We start from the raw sequence: 13,607 nt of genomic DNA on the forward strand, positions 1-13,607 counted from the left end.
CTCCGACACTTTTCCGGTCATCGCTTCTCGGCCTTTTGGCTAAGATCAAGTGTAGTATCTGTTCTTATCAGTTTAATATCTGATACGTCCCCTACCCGGGGACCATATATTAAATTGCTTTTTGGAGCAGGGAGATGGAATAGGGGCTTGCTCCGTCCACTCCACGCATCGACCCGGTATTGCAGTACCTCCAGGAACGGTGCACCCCCCTCTCTCTATGTTTAATATGAAAAAGAGACTTAACTGAGTAGGTAGGCCGGTCTAGCAGCACTGACGAGTTTAGATCCATTTCAAGGTTGTTCAAGCACCCTTGAAAATGAGCAAATTATCTTTGTTTCCTATGAATTATTTTATACAACTTTAATTATTTTGCGAGCCTGATCCTAGAATTGCCCATGACTGCCAATGTACAATTGAGTAGCTATGTCAGCACTGTAGTGAGGTTGCACACTCTAGAAATCTGTGCTCATATACAGCAATCCTTTGTAATCCTTATTCATAGAGCAGGAAGCTGCATGCAAAGTTGTGACTCTGCAGATCCACAGCCTCATGCGGCGTGTGTGTGTTTGGATGATGTTTGGAAGGTGCACCATCGGTCCGGGTGCCGTGTCTGTGAAAGACTTCCTTGGCTCGGATCTGTACAACTCATACTTACCTGGCAAGGGAGATACCATGATCAAGAAGGTGGTTCACCCAGGGCGAGGCTCAACCATTGCACTCCGGTTGTGCTGACCTCTGCGAATTCCCCAAATGTGGGAATCTCGATTGCATAATTTCTGGTAGTGGGGGACTGCGTTCGCGCTCTCCCCTGATAAGTTGTTGAAAAAAAACTAAACGCTTACTGAGGTGAGAAATTGGTGAATTCTCCATTGACTCGTGTAGAGACGGATGTCCTTTTGAACACAAAACGGTCGTCTTATCTTTTGATAGAATGCAGCTCCAAGTTACTTCCTCGCATTGGACTCTGTGACACCGTGAGCGGGACTGACGCTGCAGAGGATCACTCCTTCAACTCCGACACTTTTCCGGTCATCGCTTCTCGGCCTTTTGGCTAAGATCAAGTGTAGTATCTGTTCTTATCAGTTTTATATCTGATACGTCCCCTACCCGGGGACCATATATTAAATTGCTTTTTGGAGCAGGGAGATGGAATAGGGGCTTGCTCCGTCCACTCCACGCATCGACCCGGTATTGCAGTACCTCCAGGAACGGTGCACCCCCCTCTCTCTATGTTTAATATGAAAAAGAGGCTTAACTGAGTAGGTAGGCCGGTCTAGCAGCACTGATGAGTTTAGATCCATTTCAAGGTTGTTCAAGCACCCTTGAAAATGGGTGAAAATGATAAGTTATCTTTGTTTCCTATGAATTATTTGATACAACTTTGGCCAGGGGGATTGAGTCACAGCAGATGGCAGGTTGCCTGTCTCAAGGAGAGCAGACATGCCCCCTGCTGGATCTTCATCAGTATCTCTAATCACCTGCGTCGAATAGGGGGGAAAGTGCAGCGTGACACGGTGTGAGATTTGCACCTTGGGGCGGCACACAAAGAGGGAGATTGTGGGGGCATAAGAGGTTTGGCATGAAGGACATTCCACAGCGGGGCTTGTCATAGAGATGAGTCCACAGGGTGTGTCTGAGAGGCTCTCGGTTGTCCTGCTATGGGTCACACGAGGGGATTGATCGCTCTTTTCATGCTTCATGCAAGGGTGCTGCCCACTGCCCTCCGGACCGCACCGCGGCCAAGGGGTCATTCTTCCCACGGGGGAGTAAAAGGGAAGCAGCACCTGTCTGCCTGTGTACTTGCAGCATTTCCACATTTTGACCCTTGCTCCTCTGGAACACCCGAGTAGGACGTTAGTCCTGTGGCTGGAAAGCCTGGAGCTCTTTGCCGCATTTCACAAAATCTAAAAACATGACAAGAAAAAGTTGGCGCCTTGCTCTTGCTGCGCGGTGTAGGGGAATGGGTGTGGCCTGGGATTCCTTTCACCATGTCGGGGCTCACCGTGAAGGGGGTGACTGGGACCACTGTTGTGTTCGTCTGCTGTTGGTGAGCGGGGCGTACTTACTCGGCTTTCTCTTCATCACGTACAAGTCTTTCGCCTTTTACTAAAGACTTCCGTGGAGAGGAACACCCACGAGTTAGATCTATTTTTGGCAGGCTTTGCCGTTTGGCAGAGTCTCATTGTGTTTGTGAAAAGACAAGCGGGCGGCCTTCCTCAGTAAGACGTGTTTTTCAGTGTCCGTTTTACTTTTGCCAACAAGGATGTTGAATCCATGAAGATGTCGAGGCTGGACTTCTCCAGAAAATTGATTCAAGGTACGTTGAAATTTAAGCCAGAAGACTTAAACTGCATTTTAACATTGCCATATAACAAGGGATTTGATTTAAGCTTTCAAACTGCTGTGTTGCTCAGAGAATTTTGGATAAGATTTGAAAATGTAAAACCCCAATTTGCTGTGTTCAATGTGGAGAAACTGACTGACAATACGTTGAAAACCGTTATTGTCAGAATGTTCAATGAAACAGTGAATGCAGATGACATTTGTTTGTGGCTGGGGAGATATTGCACTGTTAAAGGCCAGGCTACGAAAGTGAGAGATGAGGACGGCATCTGGAATTGCGCTTGGAGGGTCCCCATCCAACAATGGCAGGACCCCCAAGGCTTCCAGGGCTTGAAACATCTGCCGTCTATGGTAGTTCTGGGAGAGAACAGGGGCTATACCCATTACCAGGGCCAACCCAAACTCTGCCGCAAGTGTGGTGAGCATGGGCACCTGGTTGAAGCATGTCAGCAGATCGTATGTGGAAAATGCAGAGAAATTGGACCCACTTTTGAAGAGTGCACCAATGGCAGACGATGCAATCTTTGTGGGGAAACAAACCACCTGTTCAGAGATTGCCCAAAGTCATTTGCCAACAAATTGAAGGCTGCAAAAGTCACAGAAAAGAGAAAAGATGGCGGACAGACAGAACAGTTAGGAGAGCAAATTGAAGTTGCTGGGCAGGAAAAATTCAAATCTCCCTCCAAATCCTGTGATTGGAAGAGAGGGAACAGGTGAGGAGGGAGTGAGGGAGGGGCCTGCATTTACCCCTCCAATGGAGAGTAGTCCAGAGGATGGGGTGGTGCAGGCAGAAGGCGGAGCTAGTAAGGAAGACCAACCACAGGATGATAGTGAAGATGCCTCCCTCCCCAATGCCCAGCAAACTAAGAGGCCTTTGTCTGAATTGTCCTCGGATTCTCCCATTGTGTTGGAGAAGAAGGGAAGAGTTGCGGCTCACTCAGACAGTTCATCTGTGGAGGAGCCCAGAGTCTTCCCTTCCGATTCACCCAATGAGGTTTCTTTTTTAACAATTGCTCTGCAATCGACCCCCAGGGACTCCAAATTAAATGCAACATTGCAGCAGAGGCCAACCCCCAGAGTCCCAAAGGGGAACAGAGCTCAAACCCTTCATTTTTCACCCGCAGAGATGAAGGAAGAGCTCTGTTCACAAGAAATTACCTAACTGTTTTTTAAATGTGTTTTTAACACCCTCTGAGTCTTTTAAAATGTCTTACCTGTTGTTTTTAACCATACTCATGACACTGACCTTCTCTACCATTAATGTGAGAAGTGTGAAGTCGAGAGTTAGAGCCCAGAGTGTTTTACCCTTTTTAAGTTCCTTTAAGTCAGATGTGTTTTTATTGCAGGAATGCAGCCTACCGTTTTTAAAACATTACAGACAGTGGGAGGAGATGTGGCCAAAAATGTCAATATGGAGTGGATCCAATCAAAACAAAAATGACGGAGTGGCCATTTTAATCAAAAACCCTCAAGCTCTGGTGAAGGGCAGCACTGTGGTGAGAGACAGTCGGGCACTTTTAGCACATTTGGCTTTTATGGGACAGGATTTCAACCTTTTAAATATTTACGGTTTTAACGACAAGAACGACAGGTATGACCTTTTAGAAGACTTGCAGTCCCACATGCTAGGTAGGGCACCTTTAGTTGTAGGGGGGGATTTTAACTGTATTCTAAGTAGGGAGGATAGGAGGAGAGCAGGGGAAGATTTTAAAGTAGACAAAACATCGGTTTTATTGCAGGGCATTTGTAGAGATTTTAAACTTCAGGACTGTTTTAAAATCATGCATCCCAGAGAGGAGGGCTTCACCTGGTTCAGTGGTGATGGCACCAGAGCCTCTCGCATAGATTATGTTTTTACACGGGACTGCCCACCCACCGATGCTAGATTAACTCCTGTTTTCTTCTCCGATCACCTTATGCTCTCTTGCACCCTTTCACTCTCTTCGGGCGTGACATCAGGAAGTGGTCTGTGGAAACTCAACTGCTCCCTTTTAGAAGATAGGGAGTTAGTTAGGCAGTTCAGGGAGCGGTACAAAGAGTGGCAGACCCTTCAAGACTTCTACGAAACACGTGCACACTGGTGGGAAATGGTGAAGGGAAAGACGCAGACTTTCTTTAGGCAGGCAGGTAAGAAACGAAAGAACAGGGAATACAGACGCATGATGGGACTGCAGAAACGACTACAACGTTATTTTAACCTAAACCAGATTGGCATGGATTTTAATGAGGAAATTAAGCAAGTTAAAAAAGAGATGTCAGTTTTATCAGAAATTAAAAGCAAAGGTGTCATTTTAAGGAGCAGAGAACGGGAAATAGAGGAGGGTGAAAAGTGCACACGCTATTTTTTCAGGAAAATTATGAATAAAGGGGGGGGGGGGGGGGCATTACAAAGCTGAAAAAAGAAGATGGGTGCACAACTGAAACAATGGGCGATATTAAAGAAACAATTGAAACATTTTATTCAAACCTGTACAAAGAAAAACCTGTAAAAATGGACATCATGACCGAAGTTTTAAAATTCATTGTAAAAACAGTAAACAAAAGTGTGCTTTTATCCCAGGATTTTACTTTTTTAGAGTTAAATAACTGTATGACTGGTTTTAAAAAAGGGAAGTCCCCTGGACAAGATGGACTTCCCTTGGAGTTTTATTTGACTTTTTGGGACATTTTAGCACCTGATTTGATTACTGTTTTTATGGATTTTGAACGACTTGAGCATGAGGAGTTGCAGATTTTAACTAACCACAGATCACTTGTCTCCGTTGTGCAGGAGCGGGAACCAGTGAGTCCGGTGCGCGGGCTCGCACCCGGCGAGCCCACAACAGTTTGGCGCAACGTCAACCATCCTGCTCTCCCTAACAGACTCCGGGACCTGTCATGGATGGTGGCTCATGAGATCCTCCCGGTCAGGTCCGTCATGCACTCCCGGGGCATGTCAACGCACTCAACCTGCCCCCGACCTGGTTGTGGCGCGCCTGAGTCGGTGAGGCATCTGCTCTGGGAGTGCAGTGCTGCTGTAGACCAGTGGGCAACGGCCGGCTCCTTGCAATTCCCGTACTTACCAGCAAGGGAGGTCCTCACAGCACAACTAGTGCTATATGGGGTGAGCCAGCAAAAAATACCATCCAAAGACTTTGCAAAACAGTGGCTCACCCTAGCCGCCATCAAAGACGCCACATGGACCTCCAGAAACTTGCTGGTAAGAAAGCACATGCAGATCCCCCCCGTGGCTGTGATCCGAATGGCCGCAGCAACGGTCAAAACGGCCGTAGCTGCAGGCAGCAGGCCTAGGACACAGCCACAAAGAAGAATCGCCTCTGTGCCCATTCGGATGAAGGAGCCGGAGCCACACAGCAAAAGGTCACAGCAGCAGCGGCCTGGCTCTCTGGGTGAGGCAGGTGGGAAGGAGCATCAGGGAGAGGATCTCCTCTGACCACCACGACAGCATCCCGAGAGACCAAATGTTTGGGGGAGCAGAATGAGTTACCCTTGGTAGGGACTCACTGCGCTCCTGCACAAAGATAGAATTGAAAAAAAAAACCCTTTTTAACGGATGCACTCCTTTTTATGGACTTTTAATGGACACTCAATCACATAAACACCTGACATATGTTTTACAAATGAACAGCTATTTAACCTGTATTACCATTTTAGAACAATTGGTTTTATTGTTTTAAATATGGTTTTACATACTGCACATATTTATTGTAATTCATTGTATATACTATGTTCACATGTGAATATTTTATCTAAAATGTAAATCATTGTTTGAAATAATTTGAACGAGTGTCAATAAAACTTTTTCGAAAAAAAAAAAAAAAAATCTGTTCTTATCAGTTTAATATCTGATACGTCCCCTACCCGGGGACCATATATTAAATTGCTTTTTGGAGCAGGGAGATGGAATAGGGGCTTGCTCCATCCACTCCATGCATCGACCCGGTATTGCAGTACCTCCAGGAACGGTGCACTCCCCTCTCTCTATGTTTAATATGAAAAAGAGACTTAACTGAGTAGGTAGGCCGGTCTAGCAGCACTGACGAGTTTAGATCCATTTCAAGGTTGTTCAAGCACCCTTGAAAATGAGCAAATTATCTTGACTCATGACTGCCAATGTACAATTGAGTAGCTATGTCAGCACTGTAGTGAGGTTGCACACTCTAGAAATCTGTGCTCATATACAGCAATCCTTTGTAATCCTTATTCATAGAGCAGGAAGCTGCATGCAAAGTTGTGACTCTGCAGATCCACAGCCTCATGCGGCGTGTGTGTGTTTGGATGATGTTTGGAAGGTGCACCATCGGTCCGGGTGCCGTGTCTGTGAAAGACTTCCTTGGCTCGGATCTGTACAACTCATACTTACCTGGCAAGGGAGATACCATGATCAAGAAGGTGGTTCACCCAGGGCGAGGCTCAACCATTGCACTCCGGTTGTGCTGACCTCTGCGAATTCCCCAAATGTGGGAATCTCGATTGCATAATTTCTGGTAGTGGGGGACTGCGTTCGCGCTCTCCCCTGATAAGTTGTTGAAAGAAAACTAAACGCTTACTGAGGTTAGAAACCAAGTGAGAAATTGGTGAATTCTCCATTGACTCGTGTAGAGACGGATGTCCTTTTGAACACAAAACGGTCGTCTTATCTTTTGATAGAATGCAGCTCCAAGTTACTTCCTCGCATTGGACTCTGTGAAACCGTGAGCGGGACTGACGCTGCAGAGGATCACTCCTTCAACTCCGACACTTTTCCGGTCATCGCTTCTCGGCCTTTTGGCTAAGATCAAGTGTAGTATCTGTTCTTATCAGTTTAATATCTGATACGTCCCCTACCCGGGGACCATATATTAAATTGCTTTTTGGAGCAGGGAGATGGAATAGGGGCTTGCTCCGTCCACTCCACGCATCGACCCGGTATTGCAGTACCTCCAGGAACGGTGCACCCCCCTCTCTCTATGTTTAATATGAAAAAGAGACTTAACTGAGTAGGTAGGCCGGTCTAGCAGCACTGACGAGTTTAGATCCATTTCAAGGTTGTTCAAGCACCCTTGAAAATGAGCAAATTATCTTTGTTTCCTATGAATTATTTTATACAACTTTAATTATTTTGCGAGCCTGATCCTAGAATTGCCCATGACTGCCAATGTACAATTGAGTAGCTATGTCAGCACTGTAGTGAGGTTGCACACTCTAGAAATCTGTGCTCATATACAGCAATCCTTTGTAATCCTTATTCATAGAGCAGGAAGCTGCATGCAAAGTTGTGACTCTGCAGATCCACAGCCTCATGCGGCGTGTGTGTGTTTGGATGATGTTTGGAAGGTGCACCATCGGTCCGGGTGCCGTGTCTGTGAAAGACTTCCTTGGCTCGGATCTGTACAACTCATACTTACCTGGCAAGGGAGATACCATGATCAAGAAGGTGGTTCACCCAGGGCGAGGCTCAACCATTGCACTCCGGTTGTGCTGACCTCTGCGAATTCCCCAAATGTGGGAATCTCGATTGCATAATTTCTGGTAGTGGGGGACTGCGTTCGCGCTCTCCCCTGATAAGTTGTTGAAAAAAAACTAAACGCTTACTGAGGTGAGAAATTGGTGAATTCTCCATTGACTCGTGTAGAGACGGATGTCCTTTTGAACACAAAACGGTCGTCTTATCTTTTGATAGAATGCAGCTCCAAGTTACTTCCTCGCATTGGACTCTGTGACACCGTGAGCGGGACTGACGCTGCAGAGGATCACTCCTTCAACTCCGACACTTTTCCGGTCATCGCTTCTCGGCCTTTTGGCTAAGATCAAGTGTAGTATCTGTTCTTATCAGTTTAATATCTGATACGTCCCCTACCCGGGGACCATATATTAAATTGCTTTTTGGAGCAGGGAGATGGAATAGGGGCTTGCTCCGTCCACTCCACGCATCGACCCGGTATTGCAGTACCTCCAGGAACGGTGCACCCCCCTCTCTCTATGTTTAATATGAAAAAGAGGCTTAACTGAGTAGGTAGGCCGGTCTAGCAGCACTGACGAGTTTAGATCCATTTCAAGGTTGTTCAAGCACCCTTGAAAATGGGTGAAAATGATAAGTTATCTTTGTTTCCTATGAATTATTTGATACAACTTTGGCCAGGGGGATTGAGTCACAGCAGATGGCAGGTTGCCTGTCTCAAGGAGAGCAGACATGCCCCCTGCTGGATCTTCATCAGTATCTCTAATCACCTGCGTCGAATAGGGGGGAAAGTGCAGCGTGACACGGTGTGAGATTTGCACCTTGGGGCGGCACACAAAGAGGGAGATTGTGGGGGCATAAGAGGTTTGGCATGAAGGACATTCCACAGCGGGGCTTGTCATAGAGATGAGTCCACAGGGTGTGTCTGAGAGGCTCTCGGTTGTCCTGCTATGGGTCACACGAGGGGATTGATCGCTCTTTTCATGCTTCATGCAAGGGTGCTGCCCACTGCCCTCCGGACCGCACCGCGGCCAAGGGGTCATTCTTCCCACGGGGGAGTAAAAGGGAAGCAGCACCTGTCTGCCTGTGTACTTGCAGCATTTCCACATTTTGACCCTTGCTCCTCTGGAACACCCGAGTAGGACGTTAGTCCTGTGGCTGGAAAGCCTGGAGCTCTTTGCCGCATTTCACAAAATCTAAAAACATGACAAGAAAAAGTTGGCGCCTTGCTCTTGCTGCGCGGTGTAGGGGAATGGGTGTGGCCTGGGATTCCTTTCACCATGTCGGGGCTCACCGTGAAGGGGGTGACTGGGACCACTGTTGTGTTCGTCTGCTGTTGGTGAGCGGGGCGTACTTACTCGGCTTTCTCTTCATCACGTACAAGTCTTTCGCCTTTTACTAAAGACTTCCGTGGAGAGGAACACCCACGAGTTAGATCTATTTTTGGCAGGCTTTGCCGTTTGGCAGAGTCTCATTGTGTTTGTGAAAAGACAAGCGGGCGGCCTTCCTCAGTAAGACGTGTTTTTCAGTGTCCGTTTTACTTTTGCCAACAAGGATGTTGAATCCATGAAGATGTCGAGGCTGGACTTCTCCAGAAAATTGATTCAAGGTACGTTGAAATTTAAGCCAGAAGACTTAAACTGCATTTTAACATTGCCATATAACAAGGGATTTGATTTAAGCTTTCAAACTGCTGTGTTGCTCAGAGAATTTTGGATAAGATTTGAAAATGTAAAACCCCAATTTGCTGTGTTCAATGTGGAGAAACTGACTGACAATACGTTGAAAACCGTTATTGTCAGAATGTTCAATGAAACAGTGAATGCAGATGACATTTGTTTGTGGCTGGGGAGATATTGCACTGTTAAAGGCCAGGCTACGAAAGTGAGAGATGAGGACGGCATCTGGAATTGCGCTTGGAGGGTCCCCATCCAACAATGGCAGGACCCCCAAGGCTTCCAGGGCTTGAAACATCTGCCGTCTATGGTAGTTCTGGGAGAGAACAGGGGCTATACCCATTACCAGGGCCAACCCAAACTCTGCCGCAAGTGTGGTGAGCATGGGCACCTGGTTGAAGCATGTCAGCAGATCGTATGTGGAAAATGCAGAGAAATTGGACCCACTTTTGAAGAGTGCACCAATGGCAGACGATGCAATCTTTGTGGGGAAACAAACCACCTGTTCAGAGATTGCCCAAAGTCATTTGCCAACAAATTGAAGGCTGCAAAAGTCACAGAAAAGAGAAAAGATGGCGGACAGACAGAACAGTTAGGAGAGCAAATTGAAGTTGCTGGGCAGGAAAAATTCAAATCTCCCTCCAAATCCTGTGATTGGAAGAGAGGGAACAGGTGAGGAGGGAGTGAGGGAGGGGCCTGCATTTACCCCTCCAATGGAGAGTAGTCCAGAGGATGGGGTGGTGCAGGCAGAAGGCGGAGCTAGTAAGGAAGACCAACCACAGGATGATAGTGAAGATGCCTCCCTCCCCAATGCCCAGCAAACTAAGAGGCCTTTGTCTGAATTGTCCTCGGATTCTCCCATTGTGTTGGAGAAGAAGGGAAGAGTTGCGGCTCACTCAGACAGTTCATCTGTGGAGGAGCCCAGAGTCTTCCCTTCCGATTCACCCAATGAGGTTTCTTTTTTAACAATTGCTCTGCAATCGACCCCCAGGGACTCCAAATTAAATGCAACATTGCAGCAGAGGCCAACCCCCAGAGTCCCAAAGGGGAACAGAGCTCAAACCCTTCATTTTTCACCCGCAGAGATGAAGGAAGAGCTCTGTTCACAAGAAATTACCTAACTGTTTTTTAAATGTGTTTTTAACACCCTCTGAGTCTTTTAAAATGTCTTACCTGTTGTTTTTAACCATACTCATGACACTGACCTTCTCTACCATTAATGTGAGAAGTGTGAAGTCGAGAGTTAGAGCCCAGAGTGTTTTACCCTTTTTAAGTTCCTTTAAGTCAGATGTGTTTTTATTGCAGGAATGCAGCCTACCGTTTTTAAAACATTACAGACAGTGGGAGGAGATGTGGCCAAAAATGTCAATATGGAGTGGATCCAATCAAAACAAAAATGACGGAGTGGCCATTTTAATCAAAAACCCTCAAGCTCTGGTGAAGGGCAGCACTGTGGTGAGAGACAGTCGGGCACTTTTAGCACATTTGGCTTTTATGGGACAGGATTTCAACCTTTTAAATATTTACGGTTTTAACGACAAGAACGACAGGTATGACCTTTTAGAAGACTTGCAGTCCCACATGCTAGGTAGGGCACCTTTAGTTGTAGGGGGGGATTTTAACTGTATTCTAAGTAGGGAGGATAGGAGGAGAGCAGGGGAAGATTTTAAAGTAGACAAAACATCGGTTTTATTGCAGGGCATTTGTAGAGATTTTAAACTTCAGGACTGTTTTAAAATCATGCATCCCAGAGAGGAGGGCTTCACCTGGTTCAGTGGTGATGGCACCAGAGCCTCTCGCATAGATTATGTTTTTACACGGGACTGCCCACCCACCGATGCTAGATTAACTCCTGTTTTCTTCTCCGATCACCTTATGCTCTCTTGCACCCTTTCACTCTCTTCGGGCGTGACATCAGGAAGTGGTCTGTGGAAACTCAACTGCTCCCTTTTAGAAGATAGGGAGTTAGTTAGGCAGTTCAGGGAGCGGTACAAAGAGTGGCAGACCCTTCAAGACTTCTACGAAACACGTGCACACTGGTGGGAAATGGTGAAGGGAAAGACGCAGACTTTCTTTAGGCAGGCAGGTAAGAAACGAAAGAACAGGGAATACAGACGCATGATGGGACTGCAGAAACGACTACAACGTTATTTTAACCTAAACCAGATTGGCATGGATTTTAATGAGGAAATTAAGCAAGTTAAAAAAGAGATGTCAGTTTTATCAGAAATTAAAAGCAAAGGTGTCATTTTAAGGAGCAGAGAACGGGAAATAGAGGAGGGTGAAAAGTGCACACGCTATTTTTTCAGGAAAATTATGAATAAAGGGGGGGGGGGGGGGGGGAGGCATTACAAAGCTGAAAAAAGAAGATGGGTGCACAACTGAAACAATGGGCGATATTAAAGAAACAATTGAAACATTTTATTCAAACCTGTACAAAGAAAAACCTGTAAAAATGGACATCATGACCGAAGTTTTAAAATTCATTGTAAAAACAGTAAACAAAAGTGTGCTTTTATCCCAGGATTTTACTTTTTTAGAGTTAAATAACTGTATGACTGGTTTTAAAAAAGGGAAGTCCCCTGGACAAGATGGACTTCCCTTGGAGTTTTATTTGACTTTTTGGGACATTTTAGCACCTGATTTGATTACTGTTTTTATGGATTTTGAACGACTTGAGCATGAGGAGTTGCAGATTTTAACTAACCACAGATCACTTGTCTCCGTTGTGCAGGAGCGGGAACCAGTGAGTCCGGTGCGCGGGCTCGCACCCGGCGAGCCCACAACAGTTTGGCGCAACGTCAACCATCCTGCTCTCCCTAACAGACTCCGGGACCTGTCATGGATGGTGGCTCATGAGATCCTCCCGGTCAGGTCCGTCATGCACTCCCGGGGCATGTCAACGCACTCAACCTGCCCCCGACCTGGTTGTGGCGCGCCTGAGTCGGTGAGGCATCTGCTCTGGGAGTGCAGTGCTGCTGTAGACCAGTGGGCAACGGCCGGCTCCTTGCAATTCCCGTACTTACCAGCAAGGGAGGTCCTCACAGCACAACTAGTGCTATATGGGGTGAGCCAGCAAAAAATACCATCCAAAGACTTTGCAAAACAGTGGCTCACCCTAGCCGCCATCAAAGACGCCACATGGACCTCCAGAAACTTGCTGGTAAGAAAGCACATGCAGATCCCCCCCGTGGCTGTGATCCGAATGGCCGCAGCAACAGTCAAAACGGCCGTAGCTGCAGGCAGCAGGCCTAGGACACAGCCACAAAGAAGAATCGCCTCTGTGCCCATTCGGATGAAGGAGCCGGAGCCACACAGCAAAAGGTCACAGCAGCAGCGGCCTGGCTCTCTGGGTGAGGCAGGTGGGAAGGAGCATCAGGGAGAGGATCTCCTCTGACCACCACGACAGCATCCCGAGAGACCAAATGTTTGGGGGAGCAGAATGAGTTACCCTTGGTAGGGACTCACTGCGCTCCTGCACAAAGATAGAATTGAAAAAAAAAACCCTTTTTAACGGATGCACTCCTTTTTATGGACTTTTAATGGACACTCAATCACATAAACACCTGACATATGTTTTACAAATGAACAGCTATTTAACCTGTATTACCATTTTAGAACAATTGGTTTTATTGTTTTAAATATGGTTTTACATACTGCACATATTTATTGTAATTCATTGTATATACTATGTTCACATGTGAATATTTTATCTAAAATGTAAATCATTGTTTGAAATAATTTGAACGAGTGTCAATAAAACTTTTTCGAAAAAAAAAAAAAAAAATCTGTTCTTATCAGTTTAATATCTGATACGTCCCCTACCCGGGGACCATATATTAAATTGCTTTTTGGAGCAGGGAGATGGAATAGGGGCTTGCTCCATCCACTCCATGCATCGACCCGGTATTGCAGTACCTCCAGGAACGGTGCACTCCCCTCTCTCTATGTTTAATATGAAAAAGAGACTTAACTGAGTAGGTAGGCCGGTCTAGCAGCACTGACGAGTTTAGATCCATTTCAAGGTTGTTCAAGCACCCTTGAAAATGAGCAAATTATCTTGACTCATGACTGCCAATGTACAATTGAGTAGCTATGTCAGCACTGTAGTGAGGTTGCACACTCTAGAAATCTGTGCTCATATACAG

At 46.4% G+C, this 13,607-nt stretch overlaps 11 non-coding genes across 11 annotated transcripts; all 11 read left to right on the forward strand.

Moving 5' to 3' along the window:
* The first annotated feature begins 19 nt into the window (after window positions 1-19).
* Window positions 20-210, forward strand: LOC128370070 (U2 spliceosomal RNA). Its single transcript, XR_008322217.1, has one exon. It is a non-coding gene; the product is annotated as a U2 spliceosomal RNA (small nuclear RNA).
* Window positions 211-647: 437 nt separating this feature from the next.
* Window positions 648-811, forward strand: LOC128369984 (U1 spliceosomal RNA). The gene has a single exon (XR_008322138.1). It is a non-coding gene; the product is annotated as a U1 spliceosomal RNA (small nuclear RNA).
* A 220-nt stretch (window positions 812-1,031) lies between these two features.
* Window positions 1,032-1,222, forward strand: LOC128370099 (U2 spliceosomal RNA). Its single transcript, XR_008322245.1, has one exon. It is a non-coding gene; the product is annotated as a U2 spliceosomal RNA (small nuclear RNA).
* An 840-nt stretch (window positions 1,223-2,062) lies between these two features.
* Window positions 2,063-2,178, forward strand: LOC128370169 (U5 spliceosomal RNA). The gene has a single exon (XR_008322283.1). It is a non-coding gene; the product is annotated as a U5 spliceosomal RNA (small nuclear RNA).
* A 3,959-nt stretch (window positions 2,179-6,137) lies between these two features.
* Window positions 6,138-6,319, forward strand: LOC128370123 (U2 spliceosomal RNA). Its single transcript, XR_008322259.1, has one exon. It is a non-coding gene; the product is annotated as a U2 spliceosomal RNA (small nuclear RNA).
* Window positions 6,320-6,698: 379 nt separating this feature from the next.
* On the forward strand, window positions 6,699-6,862 carry LOC128369985 (U1 spliceosomal RNA). Its single transcript, XR_008322139.1, has one exon. It is a non-coding gene; the product is annotated as a U1 spliceosomal RNA (small nuclear RNA).
* A 232-nt stretch (window positions 6,863-7,094) lies between these two features.
* LOC128370071 (U2 spliceosomal RNA) lies at window positions 7,095-7,285 on the forward strand. The gene has a single exon (XR_008322218.1). It is a non-coding gene; the product is annotated as a U2 spliceosomal RNA (small nuclear RNA).
* A 437-nt stretch (window positions 7,286-7,722) lies between these two features.
* LOC128369986 (U1 spliceosomal RNA) lies at window positions 7,723-7,886 on the forward strand. Its single transcript, XR_008322140.1, has one exon. It is a non-coding gene; the product is annotated as a U1 spliceosomal RNA (small nuclear RNA).
* Window positions 7,887-8,106: 220 nt separating this feature from the next.
* LOC128370072 (U2 spliceosomal RNA) lies at window positions 8,107-8,297 on the forward strand. Its single transcript, XR_008322219.1, has one exon. It is a non-coding gene; the product is annotated as a U2 spliceosomal RNA (small nuclear RNA).
* An 840-nt stretch (window positions 8,298-9,137) lies between these two features.
* On the forward strand, window positions 9,138-9,253 carry LOC128370170 (U5 spliceosomal RNA). Its single transcript, XR_008322284.1, has one exon. It is a non-coding gene; the product is annotated as a U5 spliceosomal RNA (small nuclear RNA).
* Window positions 9,254-13,217: 3,964 nt separating this feature from the next.
* On the forward strand, window positions 13,218-13,399 carry LOC128370124 (U2 spliceosomal RNA). The gene has a single exon (XR_008322260.1). It is a non-coding gene; the product is annotated as a U2 spliceosomal RNA (small nuclear RNA).
* Window positions 13,400-13,607: the final 208 nt, after the last annotated feature.

The sequence above is a fragment of the Scomber japonicus genome, chromosome 12 (genome assembly GCF_027409825.1).
Source record: "Scomber japonicus isolate fScoJap1 chromosome 12, fScoJap1.pri, whole genome shotgun sequence".
NCBI classification, from domain to species: Eukaryota; Metazoa; Chordata; class Actinopteri; order Scombriformes; family Scombridae; genus Scomber; species Scomber japonicus.